Source organism: Pleurodeles waltl, chromosome 4_2 (genome assembly GCF_031143425.1).
Source record: "Pleurodeles waltl isolate 20211129_DDA chromosome 4_2, aPleWal1.hap1.20221129, whole genome shotgun sequence".
NCBI lineage: Eukaryota > Metazoa > Chordata > Amphibia > Caudata > Salamandridae > Pleurodeles > Pleurodeles waltl.
Window position 1 is genome coordinate 757,887,175 of NC_090443.1, and position 21,046 is coordinate 757,908,220.

The window sequence follows — 21,046 nt, forward strand, 5'->3', positions numbered from 1 at the left end:
GAGATGTCTGGTCTGACTAAGTTTGGAAAACTTTGTTGCTTTGGTTGTAATAGGGACTCCCAGCTTGAGGACTCCTGTCCGATTCCTTCGGTTGGAACTCCCACATATGAGCTCTATTCTAAACATGGTGTTGGTCCTATTGCCTTTAATAAGACATGGACCCGATATACAAAGAAAGATGGTGTTTTAAAATGGCCAGAAAATGGTAGTTTCGAAACTGATGTGCTAGATAATTTAGAAGCAACGTTATTTAAAAGAAAAGCCCGGCCGGCAATGTTTGACTCTTTTCGCCTTTGGCGTAAGGAAGCCAAACAGAGAGAAATTAAACAAGCGAAACGAGATAGGAAAACACAGGGAATGACGATTATACAGGCTGCTCAGCAATTCAAAGATGATGAAATAGATAATACAATGGAAATTTCAGACAGACAGCATCGAATGGCAATAGATAAATGCTATCCGACGTTGCCTATCTCTTCCCTTGATAAGAGAAAAGATTTTGAGGAAGATTCCTTAATGTCCCACTTATTGAAATTGCCTCCGCCCTATGTACAAGGTGCTAATGCACCCCCGATGTTACAGCCTGTTCAGCCGCCAGTTGTGCTTCCGCCTGCTCCAGCTTTTCCACATTTGCCTCCTCAAGTATTGCCTATGCCAGCTTTGCCTTTAACTCCTTTGCCTTCTGCTCCTTTGGCAATTCCTAATGCTCCTTTAGTTAATTCACCTAATACCTTGTCCCCTATCCTTATGTCAAATTCTCCATCTATGCGTAAGCGATTTGCAGATACTGTCTCTGGTCTCTTATCACCTTTCTTTGAAGCTTTAAACGTGTCTCCAGCTTTTTCTCGAAGACAGTCTCGTAGTCAATTCCCAGACTCCGAAGAGCGAGAAAAATTGGACTCACTTGCTTGTAGATGGATCAAGAAGGGTCCCCAATATAGTATGTCTGATATTATGTCCACCTTTCTGCAATGGAATGCACCTACGCAGAGATATGTTTTTAAAGTTATGTGCGATACTCTCGCTAAAGAATGGGAGGATATGAATTTGGGTTCGGTCCCACAGGATCTGTTAGATGTTCAGGCTGACTTTGACAAAGGACTTATTGTGGGTCCTAAGGTTGAAAACGCTGTCAGAACACTTATTTCTTTCAGATCCCTATTGTTCTCACAGACTTTTCCTGATTCTGATCCTTCAGTTAGGACAGCACTGAAAAACTATCCCATGAGAGAGGTTTCTCCAATATGGAAGGAAGAAGTTGCAGCAGCAGGTGCTAATCCAGCTATTCCTGCGCATTTTCAGCGCATATGGATACATGTCCCCTGGAAAAGGTCTGAAGTTTTAGCACTTAAACAGTCACTACCAGATCCACGCAAAAATCCTGCTGGTTACTATAAAGAGTTGTCGCAAACAGTTGATGCATGTATTATGAATCTAGCAGATATTGACATGTTGATGGGAAATGTAGTTCCACAGACAATATGGGCTAAAATTCGTAGAGAGGATCACGCTCAAGAATTAGGCGGCGATTGGAACGCTATTATTGCCGCAAATAGAGGTCAAGTAGGTGGTGCAAAGCCCGACGCTTTGATCTCAGAACTCCCTGGTAGGATTATTACATTAATGAAAACAATGATGCCTGCTTTGAGAGTTAATTGGGATAAGCTAGCAGCATGTAAACAAAAGAAAGATGAAAGTGTTTCCGATTTCTTTACCCGATTCGAGGAGACATTCATTGATCACAGTGGTCAAGATATGGCTACAGAAGGGGGACAGCGATTATTTGTGGATAAGTTCGTATATAACTTGCTTCCTGAACTATCACACAAGCTAAAAGACTCCGAGAGTTCATGGGCAGTTTCTTCTTCCGCCCAGATATTGGCTACTGCACAATATTATGAAAATAGAGACAAAGAAGAAAGGGAAAAACAAGAGAAAAAGACGAAAGAATTAAAAACTAAAGTTCTCTTGCAACAGGCTTATCCTCCTCGTTATGTTCAGCCTCAGTTTCAACAGCCTCCGCAGTTTCAGAGGTTGTATCAAAAGCCTGAACCATTCATTCCAAGACCTTTGCTAGGTCCCAATCAATGTGCTTATTGTAGGGAAGAAGGTCATTTTAAGAACAGTTGTCCGGCATTGTTGCAGCGTAATGGAGCAACATCTGCTTCACGAGGTCGTGGTGGTCCTCAGTCAGCAAATAGAGGTAGAGGTCGAGGTGTGTTAACCCAAGAGCAGCGTTCTTTTGTTCCTCCAAATTCCGGAAATTACTTTGACCAGCAAAATGTTAGGTCTACACAGTATTACAGTGAGGATCAGTATATTGAAAGAGGGAATGAAAGTCTTCATTTTGAATAGGACAGCCATGGACAAAGTAAGGGGGTTACGTCAATTCCAGTGGATCAGAATGGACCTTATGTTAATGTCACTACAATGGGTGTTTCAGAGCCATTTCTTTTAGATACTGGTGCCATGAGAAGCTCTATCATTCATTCTAAACTCCCTGGCGCACCTTTGTCTGGCTTAACGAATGTATCTGTAGGATTTTCTGGCGCCCCTGTTCGCAATCCAGTTTCTTGCCCTTTGCCTGTTTCAATAGGCCCTTATGATTTAGAAGCTCCGCTTCTTCTGACGAATGGTTGTGGTGAAAATCTGTTGGGTTTAGATCTATTAAAAAGAATGCATGCTACGATATATTGTTCACCTTCTGGTGTATACCTCACTCTAGGACAGAAAATGACTAGTCCAATGTACTTATCAAAAGATCAATTCCCACCTGAATTGCTTTCTCTTCCCGAAACGCTTTGGGCTACGGGTCCGAATGACGTTGGTTGTCTTGAGATCCCACCTTATGTTGTTACTCTTAAGCCCAATGCTGAAATGCCACGTATTCCGCAATACAGAATCTCTACTGAAGGTGAGAAAGCACTTCTGGAAATTGTCCATGATTTGATTCAGAAGGGTGTGGTTGAGGAAACGAGAGGAAATACATGTAACAGTCCTGTTCTTCCGGTTCTTAAACGCACTGATCCTTCTCAGCCTCCTGTTTATCGTTTTGTAATTGATCTTCGGGAGGTAAACAAGATTGTCGTACCGCAGTTTCCTGTAGTCCCAGATATCACTGCTCTGTTGACGATGATACCTTCTACAGCGACTTGGTTTTCAGTTATCGATTTAAAGAATGCTTTCTTTAGTATTCCCATCGCCGAAGAGAGTAGAGATATTTTTGGTTTTTCCCTCGGAGGCCGAAGCTTCCGGTTTAAACGCGCACCTCAAGGTTATTGTGAAAGTCCCTCTGTTTACAGTCAAGCTCTAAAATGTCATCTTGATGCCTTTTCCTTACCGTCCGGTGCCGCTCTCATTCAGTACATGGATGACTTATTAGTTGCCGCTGATTCAGAGGAGATTTGCAAAAACGTGACCGTTGCACTGTTGCGTCATTTGTTTGATCTGAATCACAAGGTTTCTCCTTCTAAATTACAATATGTCTGTCGCGAGGTGACTTATTTGGGTCATCTCTTGTCAAAGGAGGGACGACGATTGACCCCCGAACGAATTCAGGCAATTGCACAAATGTCAGTGCCATCCACACAAAGAGAGGTACGTGCCTTTTTGGGCATTACTTCTTATTGTAGACAGTGGATTCCGAGTTTCTCTTTATTGGCTAAACCGCTGTTGGCGCTAACTTTAAAAGATACGCCTCAGCCTCTTCCGTGGACTGACGAATGTCAGAAGAGTTTTACTGATTTGCGTATTGCTTTGTGTTCTGCTCCTGTATTGGGTACTCCTGATTACAGTAAGCCCTTTACGCTCTATGTCCACGAAAGAGAGGGTTGTGCATTGTCAGTCTTAACGCAGCGTTTTGGAGATCAACAGCGACCATGCGCATATTTCTCAGCTACGTTAGATCCAGTAGCTAAAGCATTGCCTAGTTGTCTTAAGGCGACAGCGGCAGCAGCAATTTCTATTCGACAGTCTGCTGGAGTAGTGCTAGATAATACTCTCATTGTTATGGTGCCACATGCAGTGGATATTTTACTAAATAGGACAAAAACGCAGCATCTTACGAGTGCTCGGTTGTCAGGATATGAGCTGACGCTTTTGGCTAGTCACATACACATCAAACGATGTAATACCCTGAATCCAGCTACTTTGTTGCCTCTTCCAGAAGAGAGAGATGTCTCTGAACAGCATGATTGTTTTCTCCGTACTGAAGAAGAGACTAAGGGTAGAATTGACCTAAAAGACACGCCATTAGTGAATCCAGATGGAACACTATGGGTAGATGGTTCTTGTTTCAAGCTCCCGAATGGAGATACAGTTTCAGCCTACGCTATTACTAATTTGCATACGATTGTGGAGACAGCACGCATTAGACATAATTCAGCTCAGGCAGCTGAATTGATAGCCTTAACTAGAGCGTGTGTGTTATCCAAAGGAAAAAGAGTAAACGTGTACACTGATAGCCAATACGCTTTTGGTGTAGCGTTTAACTTTGGGCGTTTATGGAAGGAAAGAGGATTCTTTACTTCCCATGGTACTAAGATACAACATGGTCAATTAGTGACTGAACTTCTTGAGTCACTTACAATGCCTACTCAGATAGCGATCGTGAAGTGTAGTGCACACAAAAAGATTGTGGACGATGTTGGTCGAGGAAATGCATTTGCAGATGAGGTAGCGAAAAAGACAGCCAGAGACAACACAAGTCGAATGTATGTTGCAGGTCCCGCAAACTGCGTAAGAGAAAAGGGAATGTGTGAAGATACAGTAGAGAGTGTGAAATCAATTCAAGGAGAGGCTACGGAGAATGAGTTGAGAAAGTGGAAGGAAAGTACAGGAATGTTAGATGAGATGGGATGTTGGGTTGAATTATCAGAACATCAACGTTGGCTGTTACCAGATGCTTATGTACTACCTGTAGTTACTATGGCACATGGTCCAGCTCACCTAAGTGCAAAAGGAATATGTAAACTTCTGGCTCCAGTGTGGCAAAATGAGGGGATCCCAAAGTGTGCAAATAATGTAGTAAAACATTGTATTGTTTGCTTGATGTACAATCCGGGAAAGGGAACCCCAACTCCAGCAGGTCATTTTGCTCCTCCAACATATCCATTTGAGGTGTTGCAGATCGATTATATTCACATGGAACGATGCAACAACCTCAAATATGTTCTGGTGGTGGTATGTGCTTTTTCTAGATGGGTAGAAGCCTACCCTCTGAAGGACAATACTGCTTTATCAACTGCCAAAATACTTTTGAAAGAATTCTTCCCTAGGTTTGGTTTGCCGCGCATTGTCTGGAGTTTGTGCAGGTCTTGGCATAAAACAGAAGTTCCACGCGGCGAATCACCCACAGTCGGCTGGTTTAGTAGAATGCTACAATGGAACCTTGAAGCTTAAAATTGCTAAGGTGCAAGCTAGCACAGGACTTAATTGGCCTGATGCTTTACCATTGGCTCTTCTGTCCACCAGAACAGCAGTACACTCTCGTTTGGGGCTTAGCCCTTACGAAGTGATATTTGGTCGCCCAGCTAATGTATGGGGAGTTCCTCGCCCTAAGAAATACTCAGACTTGCCATACCCGATGTTGATTGACTACTTGCATGACCTTACAACTAAATTGCGTGTTCTTCATCAACAGGTTCAGAGTGCTCTACCAGAGGCTTCCACAGACCCAGGTCATTCCATCCGACCAGGTGACTGGGTCTGCACGAAAAATTTCCAACGACAGAGAAATTTGGAACCCAGATGGAGAGAGCCACGCCTGGTTCTTTTGACCACAAGAACAGCAGTTAAAGTCGAAGGAAAGAAAAACTGGGTGCATGCCGTGCACTGCAAGAAAGTGCCTTTGCCCTTGCCTTTCGATCAGTGGGTCCGTAGAGGCATCAGTGACTCTGAAAGTGAGAAAGTTCCGCAATTTGTACCATTCAGTGATGCGCGTCTAATTGGAACACTTTCTGAGAAAGAGGACGACGACATCCTTCAAGAAGCAATACCATCGCATCGTCGCTTGAACACGACAAATCCAGGAACATTGTTTCAAAACCAGACTGCCTCTGGACAGGAACGCTATAATTTGAGACCAAGACCAAAGAACTTGTAACTTTCTCTCCTATGTAGTACTCTATCCCGGTTGCAGGGTCACGGTAGGAGTCTTAGTTACGACCTGAGTAAGTGGCAATAGGCCTGCAGGACCTCACAGTGTCATAGGACGGTAGATAATCGTGACTACAGTGATTGAGGAAGATTGCCGTGAGCATCCACTTAGAAAGATGGAGGCTACATTAGATAAAAGAGAAAGTAAAAATGTAAAGAATAATTGTAAAGAAATATATAGTCGTTGTAGTATTGCTCTATGCGTCATTATATTGTCGTGTATTCTTTTGGCATCTGTAAACTGGATCATTATTACTCTGCAGCAAAAAGTTGTCTCTTCTCCTACCTCTACATCTTCTTCTACTATCTCTCCGCACCTATTTCACACTCTTCCCCAGCATGAACTCATCAGAAGAACTGAATACTTTAACAATTCCTTCGTCCAGTTGTTACATCAACATCAGTTAGTGATCAATACAACTGACTGTTGGGTGTGTGGACTCATACCACATACGGTAGAAAAAGGAATGCCATATTTAGTTCTTCCATTCTCCTATGAAGGTTCCGCTTGGGCTTATTTTGTCATTTTCAATAATGCATATCAAAGTAAAATTAAAGAACCTGTCAGTTCACATAGTGTTGGTTCAGATTTCAGTCATAGTTTATTGATAAAGGGAATGGTAGCTATGGCTAAAATCATGGAAAAAAGTGAAGCTTCCATAGATGAAAGAAAAGCATATACCAATTGGAACATAACTAATTACATTTCCAGCCTCAATGATAAGGTTAAGCAAGGAAAATCTCCTCCGATACGGGTCATACCCCAACAAGGAAATTTCTGTCTGCAAATAAATGGTAGAACTCCAAACACCGGACAAAGAGAAAGTTTATGTTCCCATACATATGTTTATTCAGCCCTGAATTCACTGCCGTTAGTACCATCTCAAGGTACATACTTCGTTTGCCACGATAGGGCTTATACATGGTTGCCAGCTGATTTCTCTGGTACTTGTTATATAGCCTTTCTTCTTCCCCCTACATACACCGCTCCTGCGAACCATCATAAAAATAGATATGGCAGAGGGATTGTGGATTCGAAAGACACAGCAGGACAAGAGGGAGGAGATTTCCTCAAAGGATTTCTTCCCTTCTGGGGTCCAATGGCCAACAGCAGAAATATAAGGCAATTGGTTTGTGTCGTAGAAACCACCATAGACATCACTGTAGGAGCTTTAAGTAACATTACAGCTGAACTACAGGCTGATCGTCTTATGACCTTGCAGAACCGTGTTGCCTTAGACTTTGTTCTTGCGGACCGTGGTGGAGTATGCAAATTGATCGGATCAAGTTGCTGTATTTTCATACCTAATGACGCTCCGACAGTATACCAAGCTATCTCTAAGTTACACATAATCTCCGAGTCGATTCATCAGGACGAAGGAGATTGGTCCTTTTCAGAGTGGTTTTGGGGATTACTGTCCAAATGGGGTTGGAAGGTATTGACATTCTTTGGAGTAATTTTAGCTTTTATATTCTCTTGTTGTCTTTGTATGCACTGCGGTCCTGCCATCTGCAACCTATGTGCTACTGCATGTATTCCCAAACCTAAGTCACAAAGAGCAGAGAATATCAAAATGATGGTACAGCAACAGCTTGATGACCTCATGGCCATAGACATCGACTCAGATTAACATGAGTTTGTGTATCTTGCCTGAGTTCTGGCAAAAGGAGGGTCTGAGGAAATTCGATTTTTTATACGATCGTATCGACCCGCCATTTTGTGGCCCGCCGCCATTTTATGTTGCCTTCACTCAGGCAGCACAGCGAACGAAGTCCATTCTGCCTTTTCTGCTTATTCTGCAACATGGTGTTCAAAACAGCCTTCTGCCTCTATCTTTACAAGGCTGGTATTAAGGTCTGACCGAGTACACTAATCCCTGTCTGGTTTTCTAATCCTTGTTTCAACTATCTGTAGGCTCACACTATTCTCCGCCGATCTTATCTTATCGTCTGGCCTTCGCTGTCCTTTGCTAGTATTCTCTCATTTCACAACTGTCTTCCAAACGCACACAAACTTATCACACCACATGCAACTTCGTTGTGGATCGGTTAATGAATAAGTTCAAGGGAGGGGTGACAAACACAGCTGGAGGGGAGGCAACCTTAAGTCACTTGATACTTTGTGCTGTCTTGTTTTCCGACATTTCTATTGGCTCTGTTCTATCTTTACGTTATTCTTACTGGCTCCTTTCTATGTGTTCTGGGAGTGTATGTAGTTAATAAATGGTTTTTATACGGTATATAAGATTGTGTGCCACAAAGTAAAGTGGCAGTCTCCTGAGAACATACCTTGTGTACTTCTTGGACAACTGTACTAGCTGCAGCTAATAAAATCTGATCTTTTACGCCTGACAGAGTGTCCCGTGTCTCTGTTAGTTGAGGCAGGTGAATCCAAGGAGATTTCAGGCGTACCCTGCGCCGCCAGGCCCATAAGGTTCTGGTTCTTCACTCCTTATGGGACACCTGGAAGAGGCAGCAGAATTTATTGATTCATCAAATGTTTTACAGGATAGTGATCTTATTACACTCTAGGTGGGCGATTTCAACACTCCTCTGTGTAGCAAGGAACTCACGGAACTGTGTGCCTTCCCGGATGAGGGCAGAGAGTCATCTACTCATTTTAATCACACTACTGAAGGAGACGCCCTAAACTATTTTATATGTAAGTTTGATCTGGTACATTTACAGGGAAATTGGCTGCTGACGCCTGTAATATTCCAACCTTCAAAGGGAACTCGAAGGGGACCATTATTGATTTTATACTTATTGGCTCCTCTGATTATCATCTTATTCAAGAATTTAGGATTATGGCTCACTGTGCCAGTGACCATAATCCCCTCAGCATTAATCTGGACTTAAAAATTAACCAGGTTCCTAAGAACAAAAGTCTGAGAGCTAGTTCCGTCTACAATCCAAATTGCGGTTTACGCTTAAAATGGGACAAAATAAATCCAAAATCTTTTAATCAGGAAATCGTAAGAAGTAGGTCTGATTCTATTAACAAGTGTCTATCTCAGCAGTTAGAACCTGAATGTATAGTTCATGAATTTGAATCTTTAAGTACTAATATCTCGCGTGCCTTGGTGGTGGACAGGCCCTTGAAGGGGCCAGTGGCTCATAGATGGTTTGATTCTGCGTGCTCTTCTGCTCATAAAAAACTTAAAGATGCTCTTAAAGCAGTTCCCCCTTCCCGCCAATTAGTTAAACTTGTTAGAGCCGAGTATAAGGCTGCTCTCGAAAAAAGGAAATCAGAAATTAGGTCTAAGGCTTGGGATGATCTTCTGGTTGCCGTTGACCTGAAGGACACCTCTAAATTCTGGAAGGTGATAAATCACCCTTACTTTTCCGATAACAACACTAAGGCCGATGATTGTCTTATTACAGAGGACGTATGGGTGACCCATTTTAGGAAAGTATTTTGCCCAGGAAATGATGACAATGATATCCTGTATACAGAAGATAATTTTATTGCACATTCCATTTCAGACTCTAACACCAAGGCTCTGGACATTACCTTTGATCTCCATGAGGTCTTAAGCGCCATTAATCGGCTAAGGCAGGGAAAGGCTCCTGGCCCTGACGGGGTCCCCGCTGATCTTTTCAAATCTGAAATTGACCTCTTGTGTCCTTTAGTCACAAATGTGTTGAATAGTGCGGTAAATAGTAATATACCTATTTCATGGAAATCGGCTATCATTGTTCCCATATTTAAAAAAGGAAACAGACTAGATCCCTCCTGTTATGGACCAATCTCTCTTATTGATTCAACGGCAAAGATTTTAGGAAGTGTGATTTTATCCCGGCTAGAAGATTGGGTGACTGAGGCCCAGATTTTATCCCCAATTCAATTTGGTTTTAGACTCGGGGTAGGCACAACTGAGCAAGTTTTAAATCTGCATCTGATACTTAGCAAATACGTGACAATCAAAAAAGAGTCTATTCATATGGCATTTATCGATCTAACCTGTGATTTTGATATGGTTAATAGGTCAAAGCTATGACAAATTCTGGGAGCTTTAGGTTGCGATACGTCCCTTTTGGAGCTTATTAAACGCCTACATACAGATTTAACGGTTTCAGTTCAGACTGGCTTACATGGTCAGAGAACTCCTTCTATTCCGTCAACAAGGGGCGTAAGACAGGGATGCATCTTAGCGCCATTTCTTTTTCTGATATATATCAATGGGCTTTACGATTCGCTGGTAAAACATGGAAAGGATGTACCAAAGATGGGCCAGAGACCGATTCCAGTTTTGTTATACGCTGATGATGCAGTTTTAATTGCCCGTGCCGCAAATGGCTTACAGGGACTTTTGGACCTATTTTATAATTTTATGTCAAACCTTGATTTGAAAGTAAACTACCCTAAGACTTTTGTTATGACATGTGGCCCACGTAATACAAAGTCTAAACAATTCATTATGGGAGGATATACTTTAAACAAGGTAAAAGACTTCTGTTATTTAGGTATGTACATGAGTTCCTCTCTGTCCTGGAAGACACACATTAATTTTCAACTCCAACAGTTGACTAGGAACAATGAAGCGATTTTTCACTTTACCTGTAGATTAGGTCACAGACCCCTTGCACAGATGAAAACACTTTATAATTCCAAGTGAGCTGCAGCAGTCTTATACGGGGCAGGAGTTTGGGGCTACAATAAAATACCCTCTCTCCAAAGGGTCTAAAATAAATTCCTGCGTAGATTACTGACGGTTCCAAAATGTATAGCAAACATCATCAGCCATGAGGAAACTGGTCAACGCTTTTTGGAGGACAGGGTCTCTATTGCTCCTCTACCGCTCTGGATTAGATGCTGGCTGAATCCTGCGGCAAAACTCATTCAAGATTGTATCTCTGATTTTTTACAATTGGACAATTCAAATAGGATTCCCTGGCATGTGTTTCTGCGAAACTCCTTTGAGAAGCTAGGGCTTAGGTATATGTTCGAGGAACCCCATCTGTTAACCACAAACTCTAGGTCTGTCCTTAAGTCAATTTATTGTGAGCACATATCAGAGTTGAGATTTTATAGCTCCCTGAATTTGAAATCTTTTGATTCATATACCCAGATTATAACTGTTCCAAGTCTTGAACCTTATTTGATCTGGTTTTCAAGTTCTAAAAAATCCTTTCTCCTAACTTTTTTTAGACTTAGGGCCTCATTATGACCCTGGCGGTAGAGAACCGCCAGGGCCAACGGGGGCGGGAGCACCACCGACAGGCCGGCGGTGCTCCCTTGGGCATTCTGACCGCGGCGCTTTGGCCGCGGTCAGAAAGGGAAAACCGGCGGTCTCCCGCCGGTTTTCCACTGCCCCTAAGAATCCTCCAAGGCGGCGCAGCTCGCTGCGCCGCCGAGGGGATTCTGACAATCCTTACCGCCATCCTGTTCCTGGCGGCTCGCCCGCCAGGAACAGGATGGCGGTAAGGATTGTCGTGGGGCCCCTGGGGGCCCCTGCAGTGCCCATGCCAATGGCATGGGCACTGCAGGGGCCCCCGTAAGAGGGCCCCGCTAGTATTTCACTGTCTGCGTAGCAGACAGTGAAATACGCGACGGGTGCAGTAGCACCCGTCGCACCTTCCCACTCCGCCGTCTCGATTACGAGCCGGCATCCTCGTGGGAAGGGAGTTTTTCCCTGGGCTGGCGGGCGGTCTTTTGGAGACCGCCCGCCAGCCCAGGGAAAAACTCATAATACCCTCCGCGGTCTTTTGACCGCGGAGCGGTATTATGGAGGGCTGAATTCTGGCGGGCGGCCTCCGCTGCCCGCCAGAATCAGAATGAGGGCCTTAATCTGATTCATTTTAAGGTAGCCTTTCCCAAACCATGTATCTGGAAAAAGGACCTATCACCCTGCCCCTGTGATTCTAAGTCAAAGCAGAGCACTTTACATTTTTTTCTCTTTTGCTCCTTATATGCTGCTCCTAGAAAGACTTTTATCTTACCCATTTTATGTCATCTTAGACCTATCCATTATAAGGAAGCTTTATTACATTTTCAGAGACTATCAGATATTCAAACCTGTTACCATGTACTAAATTTTGTTACAGCTTTTTTAAGTATTAGGAAAAGGTCTATTTTATTTTAATCTTTATATGTTTGTGAGAGATTTCTATTTTGAGACAATATTCGTAAACCTGTGTTCTGCGATCTTTAATTATGTTTTAGTATATTTATCTGTTACATGTCAAGGGGATTTAGACCGGATGTTTACACAGTGCTTTTAGAATTTGTTTTACAGTTTTATTGAGTTTTATAATATTTACAGATTCGTAATATGTGTCTTTTGTTCGCACTTTTATGGCAATTGCCGAATAAAGTTCTCTGACTGACTGACTAGTCTGTACTACAGATTCTTTTCGCTCGCAATAGTTCCCCTAATGGAATACCTTCTTTTAATGCTTGGGGATGGAAACTTGCTGCATGCAGTTGTGAGAAAGTAGCCTCTTTCTAGCCTTGTTACCCCCACTTTTGGCCTGTTTGTGAGTATATGTCAGGGTGTCTTCACTGTCACTGGGATCCTGCTAGCCAGGGCCCAGTGCTCATAGTGAAAACCCTATGTTTTCAGTATGTTTGTTATGTGTCACTGGGACCCTGCTAGCCAGGACCCCAGTGCTCACAAGTTTGTGACCTATATGTATGTGTTTCCTGTGTGATGCCTAACTGTCTCACTAAGGCTCTGCTAACCAGAACCTCAGTGGTTCTGCTCTCTCTGTACAAATTGTCTCTAACAGGCTAGTGACCAATTTCACCAATTCACGTTGGCATACTGGAACACCCTTATAATTCCCTAGTATATGGTACTGAGGTACCCCGGGAATTGGGGTTCCAGGAGATCCCTATGGGCTGCAGCATTTCTTTTGCCACCCATAGGGAGCTCTGACAATTCTTACACAGGCCTGCCACTGCAGCCTGAGTGAAATAACGTCCACGTTATTTCACAGCCATTTACCACTGCACTTAAGTAACTTATAAGTCACCTATATGTCTAACCTTCACCTGGTAAAGGTTGGGTGCTAAGTTACTTAGTGTGTGGGCACCCTGGCACTAGCCAAGGTGCCCCCACATCGTTCAGGGCAAATTCCCCGGACTTTGTGAGTGCGGGGACACCATTACACGCGTGCACTGGGCATAGGTCACTACCTCTGTACTATGTCACAATGGTAACTCCGAACATGGCCATGTAACATGTCTAAGATCATGGAATTGTCACCCCAATGCCATTCTGGCATTGGGGAGACAATTCCATGATCCCCCGAGTCTCTAGCACAGACCCGGGTACTGCCAAACTACCTTTCCCGGGGTTTCACTGCAGCTGCTGCTGCCAACCCCTCAGACAGGTTTCTGCCCTCCTGGGGTCCAGCCAGGCTTGGCCCAGGAAGGCAGAACAAAGGACTTCCTCAGAGTGAGGGTGTTACACCCTCTCCCTTTGGAAAAAGGTGTCAGGGCTGGGAAGGAGTAGCCTTCCCCAGCCTCTGGAAATGCTTTGATGGGCACAGATGGTGCCCATCTCTGCATAAGCCAGTCTACACCAGTTCAGGGATCCCCCAGCCCTGCTCTGGCGAGAAACTGGACAAAGGAAAGGGGAGTGACCACTCCCCTGACCTGCACCTCCCAGGGGAGGTGCCCATAGCTCCTCCAGTGTGCTCCAGACCTCTGCCATCTTGGAAACAGAGGTGCTGCTGGCACGCTGGACTGCTCTGAGTGGCCAGTGCCAGCAGGTGACATCAGAGACCCCTTCTGATAGGCTCTTACCTGTGTTGCCTTCCTAGGTAGCCAAACCTCCTTTTCTGGCTATTTAGGGTCTCTGCTTTGGGGAATTCTTTAGATAACGAATGCAAGAGCTCATCAGAGTTCCTCTGCATCTCTCTCTTCACCTTCTGCCAAGGAATCGACCGCTGACTGCTCAGGACGCCTGAAAAACCGCAACAAAGTAGCAAAGACGACTACTGATCCTGCCACCTTCTCGACTGTTTTCCTGGTGGTGCATGCTGTTGGGGTAGTCTGCCTCCTCTCTGCACTAGAAGCTCTGAAGAAATCTCCTGTGGGACAACAGAATCCTCCCCCTGCAACCGCAGGCACCAAAAGAACTGCATCACCAGTCCTCTGGGTCCCCTCTCAGCACGACGAGCGTGGTCCCTGGAACTCAGCAACTCTGTCCAAGTGACTCCCACAGTCCAGTGACTCTTCAGTCCAAGTTTGGTGGAGGTAAGTCCTTGCCTCCCCACGCTAGACTGCATTGCTGGGTACTGCGTGATTTGCAGCTGCTCCGGCTCCTGTGCACTCTTCCGGGATTTCCATTGTGCACAGCCAAGCCTGGGTCCCCGACACTCTAACCTGTAGTGCACAACCTCCTGAGTTGTCCTCCGGCGTTGTAGGATCTCCTTTTGTGACTTAGGGTGAGCTCTGGTTTACTCTTCTTTGTAGTGCCTGTTTTGGCACTTCTGCAGGTTCTGCCTGCTTCTGTGAGGGCTCTCTCTCTTGCTAGGTGTCCCCTCTGTCTCATCACTCAATTGGCGACATCCTGGTCCCTCCTGGGCCACAGCAGCATCCAAAAACCCTAACCTCAACCCTTGCAGCTAGCAAGGCTTGTTTGCAGTCTTTCTGTGTGGGAACACCTCTGAAAGCTTCTTCACGATGTGGGACATCCATCCTCCAAAGGGGAAGTTTCTAGCCCTCTTCGTTCTTGCAGAATCCACAGCTTCTACCATCCGGTGGCAGCTTCTTTGCACCCTCAGCCGGCATTTCCTGGGCATCTGCCGAATCTCGACTTTGTCGCAACTCTTGGACTTGGTCCCCTTGTTCCACAGGTACTCTCATCTGGAAATCCACTTTGGTTGCATTGCTGGTGTTGTTCCTTTTTGCAGAATTCCCCTATCACGACTTCTGTGCTGTCTGGGGAATATAGGTGCACTTTACACCTACTTTTCAGGGTCTTGGGGTGGGCTATTTTTCTAACCCTCACTGTTTTCTTACAGTCCCAGCGACCCTCTACAAGCTCACATAGGTTTGGGGTCCATTCGTGGTTCGCATTCCACTTTTGGAGTATATGGTTTGTGTTGCCCCTATACCTATGTGCTCTCATTGCAATCTATTGTGACTATATATTGCTTGCAATACTTCCTTTTGCTATTACTGCATATTTTTGGTATTGTGTACATATATCTTGTGTATATTTGCTATCCTCATACTGAGGGTACTCACTGAGATACTTTTGGCATATTGTCATAAAAATAAAGTACCTTTATTTTTAGTATATCTGTGTATTGTGTTTTCTTATGATATTGTGCATATGACACCAGTGGTATAGTAGGAGCTTTGCATGTCTCCTAGTTCAGCCTAAGCTGCTCAGCTATAGCTACCTTCTATCAGCCTAAGCTGCTAGAAACACATTAGTAGGAGCTTTGCATGTCTCCTAGTTCAGCCTAAGCTGCCCAGCTATAGCTACCTTCTATCAGCCTAAGCTGCTAGAAACACCTCTTCTACACTAATAAGGGATAACTGGACCTGGTGCAGAGTGTAAGTACCCCTTGGTACCCACTACAAACCAGGCCAGCCTCCTACAGCAGTATACTATTGCCTGCAGTAGGTTTTCTATATACTGTAATTATCATTCTACCTTTATCTATCTTAATCTTAACATCTAAGAATTTTATCTTGTATACATGTATTACCCACAAATTTCAAATTCAAATCATTATCATTGATTTGTTGAATGAATCTTCTTGCACTATCCATCTCACCTTTCCATATAAGGAAAATATCATCGATGTACCTTAGCCACACAACAGTATATTCATTCCACATCTCCAGTGGAGGATTACTGAGAATCTGCTATACCCACCACCACATATACAAATTTGCATAGCTTGGAGCGAAACAAGTTCCCATTACTCTCCCGTAGTTTTGTTAAAAAATGTAATTGTTAAAGAAAAAGATATTATGCTTGAGACACCACTCAATCATTGTGATTAACATTTTGCTATGTTTGTCAAATTTGATTGGTCTTGCTCTCAAAAAATGTTCTACTGCTCTTATTCCATCCTGATGTGGGATGCTAATATATAAAGCCGTGACATCAAGGGTCGTGAGAAGCATGTCAGATTCCCAGCTTACATCGGAGCAACTCTGTGGTATCCTTCCAATATGTTGGTAAACTTCTCAATAATGGATGCAAGAATACTTCAATATATTGTGATACAAATTCATATATTCTTCCCTGTATTGCTACAATGGGTCTACCAGGTGGTTCAAACTCATTTTTATGTATCTTTGGAATCAAATAAAAAAACGGCAATTTAGGATGATCAACCTTCAAAAACCTATATTCCTCACTATTGATTAATCCCTTCTCTTTCCACACTAACAATTTTTTTATCAAATTCCATTTTTAAATTGTTAACATATTCAATATTGACTCGTCTGTTAAGGACCTCATCATCAATTTGTTTATAGGATTTATCCATGTAGTCTTGAAGGGACCAAATTACCACATTACCCCCCCTTATCTGAATTTCGGACTACTATTTGTGGATTATCTCTCAACATCTTTATTATCTTATTGCAACTTGACATTGGCCCTCTTCATGACCTTGGCGGTAAGTCCCGCTTACCGCCATGCCGACTGCGCCAACATACCGCGACTGTGGCAGGATACAGCTACCCATATTATGACCCACACATAGGAATCTGTCACTATACAGAAACACACACAAGTCCGCCAGCCCAAAGGTCAGTGATAAAATGGCGGTACCAAAACCTACACCATTATGCCAGCAGAACTATGCCCACAGCATTATGACCCACAAATCACCACGGCGGACATTCAACTGCGGTAAACCATTGGCGTTACATACTGCTGCACTCAAAATACACACACACATACAAAACAACACCACATTGGACAATTCAAACTATACACACCTCACACTCATACACACCACCGTACCAGCACCGCCCTCTCAGCAGCCCCTCAGCGTGTTTCCCATGCCCGCTCACCCCGGAGTGTGGGCATCTCCTTCGCCCCAGGCACCTCAGGCCCTGCCCCAGTCAGCCCTGCTGCACTGAGTGAGGAGTCTATTGACCTCCTGCGATCCATCTCTGTTGGGCAGTCAACCATAGTGAATGCCATCCAGGGGCTGGCATGACATTTGCAACAACCAAATGCATTCCTGGAAGGCATTCACTTTGGCGTGGTGGTCCAACAGAGATCATTCCAGGCTCTGGTCTCCCTGATAGCAGCCATTGACCCTGTCTCTAGCCTCCCGCCTCCAACTTCCTCTACCCAGTCCCATTCCACTCAACCCCAACCTATCACAAGCACACCATCAGACCAGCATGCACCCAGGACAACACACAGGAGTGGCTCAGGCAAACACAAGCACCACACATCATCCCACAGACACTCACACAAACACAATCCAGAGTCAGACATGCCAACATCCACTGCCTCCACTGTGTCCCCCTCCTCCTCCACCTCCCTCCCAGTTGCATCACCACTCACACCTGCATGCACTACATCCTCATCCATTACCTCCATCACCATCACGCCTATCACTACACACCCCTCACTGGCAGTCACCACCCCCACATCCATGCACACGTCCCCTAAGTCCTATTCCACTGTGTCTGTGTCCCTCCACCCAAAGTACACAAACGCAGTACTCAGAAACCCAATAGCCATCCACCTCACAACAGCATCCAGCCCATGCACCTGCACCCAAATACAGCAGACAGACACCTCCAACCACCACCCCCTCTTCCTCCACTCCCAAACCTTCATCCTCTTCCTGCACCAGTGTCCCTAAAAAGCTTTTCCCTTCCACCCTTGACCCCTTCCCTGCCCCCCCAGTCCTTCACTTTGGGCCAGGGTGGGCAGAACCCAGGCCAGCACCTCAGCCACCCCGTCAACGGCCACTGTAGTTTTGGAAGCTACTGCAGGTGTGAGAGGCTCCAAGGAGACACCTGTCAACACTGCCAGTGTGCCTGCACCAGCTGGCAAGGGCATAAAGGGACCACCAGCTGCTAAGGGAAAGGAGGCACCACCAGCTGGCAAGAAGGGACCACCAGCTACCAAGGGCAAGGAGGCATCACCAGCTATCAAGGGCAGGAAGGCACCACCATCTGGCAAGGGCAAGAAGGGACCGCCAGCTGCCACGGGCAAAGACAAAGGTCTGGCCACTACAGGCAGGATGGATTGGGGGCCTGGTGCTGGAGCTGAATCTGAGCATACAACACCAACCATGGCACTTCAGCCATCTGAGGCTTCAGGGGAAGGGCTGGAGCCTCTCCCCACCACTTACAGCACTGCCACCAGCACCGCCACCTGTACCACTGTCAGCACCACTGGCAGCATCCACAGTGGGCAGCCATCTGAGGGTGCAGGGGAATGGCTGGAGCCTCCCCCCACCACTGCCAGCACCACCACCGGCACCGCCACCTGCACTACTCCACTGTCAGCACCACTGGCAGCAGCCCCAGTGGGCAGCCATCCAAGGCTACAGGGGAAGTGCTGGAGCCTCCCCCCACCACTGCCAACACCGCCACCAGCACCGGCACTACCACCACTGTGGAGCCGTCGCTACCAGCGGATGGACTGTAGTACAGCATCCATGGAGTGGCATGCATCCTGCACACTGCTAATCTTGTGGGTCTGACACCCAGGTGAGGGACTGTGATCTTGCACTCACAGGGCACAAAGCACCTTCCAGAACCAGTGGAAGAAGGCATCCACTCACCCCCTCCTTGCCAGGATGAAGCACACTGGGCACAAAGCCCCTTCCAAAACCAGTGGAAGAAGGCATCTACTCACCCCCTCCTTGCCAGGATGAAGCACACTGGGCAAAAAGCCCCCTCCAGAACCAGTGGAAGAAGGCATCCACTCACCCCCTCCTTTCCTGGATGAAGCACACTGGGCAGATAGGCCCCCCCAGAACCAGTGGAAGAAGGCATCCCCTCACCCCCTCCTTGCCTGGATGAAGCACACTGGGCACAAAGCCCCCTTCAGAACCAGTGGAAGAAGGCATCCACTCACCCCTCCTTGCCAGGATGAAGCACACTGGACACAAAGCCCCCTCCAGAACCAGTGGAAGAAGCCACCTAGGTGAGAGAATGTTGCTTTGCACTCCCCAGGACCAAGCAGTGGGCAAACACCCACTTGAGAGACTGTGGCTTTTTCACTCTCTTGGACCAAGCAGCAGGAAAATCACCCACTTGAGAGACTGTGGCTTTGCACTCCCCAGGACCAAGCAGTGGGCAAGCCACCAACTTGAGAGACTGTGGCTTTGCACTCCCCCGGACCAAGCATTGGGCATGTTGCGCCCTCCAGGAGCAGTGGCGTTCTACCATCTTCCTGCTGAGGTACCCCCCCTTCAACTTCCCCCTGAGGTGCCTGTGTATTTTCGACCTGATGCCCCAGCAGTGTTCTCTCCATATTGAGGCAGGAGTCAAGTGGGGCCTTGGACTGTGTGATATGGCCCTGTGGCCCACGGACATTATGGAATGGGCAGTGTCCCTCCATTTGTATTTCTGTATATACTGTGTTGATCTTTGCAGACGTATACCTGTTAGTTCATCTTATTACAATCACTTCATTCACTTCCCTTTGTCCTTGCAGTATTCCCGAGGGGTACAGGGTGTATATGTAATGTTACTGCATCTGTTTGTGTGTATGTTGTTGGGGGTGGGGGTGTTGCGTGTTGCGTGCATGTTTTACTCTCTTTCTCCTTCCACCTCCCCTGTGTGCTAGGGGCGGTATGCACGTGGTTGTCTTCGCCGGCGTTGGTATTCCTGGTGTAGAAGAAGGTGTGGCGTCGTGGTTGTTTGCTGATTGTCCAGAGGAGAGTCGTTTCCCTTCTATGTACTGTTTCCACCGTGCTTTGATGGCGGTGGTACCACCCCAAAAAAGGTGGTGGATAGGCCTGTTATAATAGAATGGGCAGTACATTATCTTCCACATGACTGTTGGCGGTTACCGCTGCGGTGCTTGCTGCTACCTCCGTCGCAGTCAGTGTGTTAAAGTGGTTGTCTGTGTTGGCGATTTAGGCTGTGGTCATGAATCAATTTTTTTTACCGCTGGCCCGTTGGCAGTATTAGTGCCGGTTTATCACCGATTGCCAGGGTTGTAAAGAGGGTCATAGTCTTTGTTGATTTCTCCATTTATTTAGATCTCAATCTTTTCAGTTTTTGAGTTATTGTTTCTGCAAATCAATCAATAAGGTATCCACAATCCGCTGAAGTAGTTATAGATTTTGGTTTCAAGCTCATACCTCCTTGTTCATCAACTTTGACCCCTTCAAACTCCAATCTTTCTATGATACTTTCTTCATCTATAGATACAACAACATTCTCTTCCAATTCACATAGTTCTTTCATTAGAGAGATATCCTCTATTAATAAATTCTGCTGGCCACCAATCCTCTGATCATGCTTGTTAGGCCAAATAATATCTGTTGTACTAATGATCTAGATTTAAAAAAATGTGTACTAACTCTGGTCTCATCAAAATCAACCAGGAACAAACCATATAATGTCTCTTGACATTGCTATATATGACATTCCCTTGCCATTGTTAGAGCACATGCTAGGCAAACTGGAAACTGTTTTTGTTGCACATAAAAATATTTTGCTAGTACAAAGCGTACAACACATCGTCCAATTTGTTTTACGCCATCAACCTGATCAAACTTTATACCTGAGGATTCAACTTGATCACGATCAGGAAAATTATTAAACTCAATAACTTTACTCATAGCACCGTTTACCAATCTTCCTTCAACATTTAAATGATGTCTTAAAATTACCCTGCTGTTTTTACAAACACGTAAATGTTTCTATAGTCGAGCAGTCTTGGATACAGATTTTCCAAAGGGTCTAATTTATTTGGTATTATTC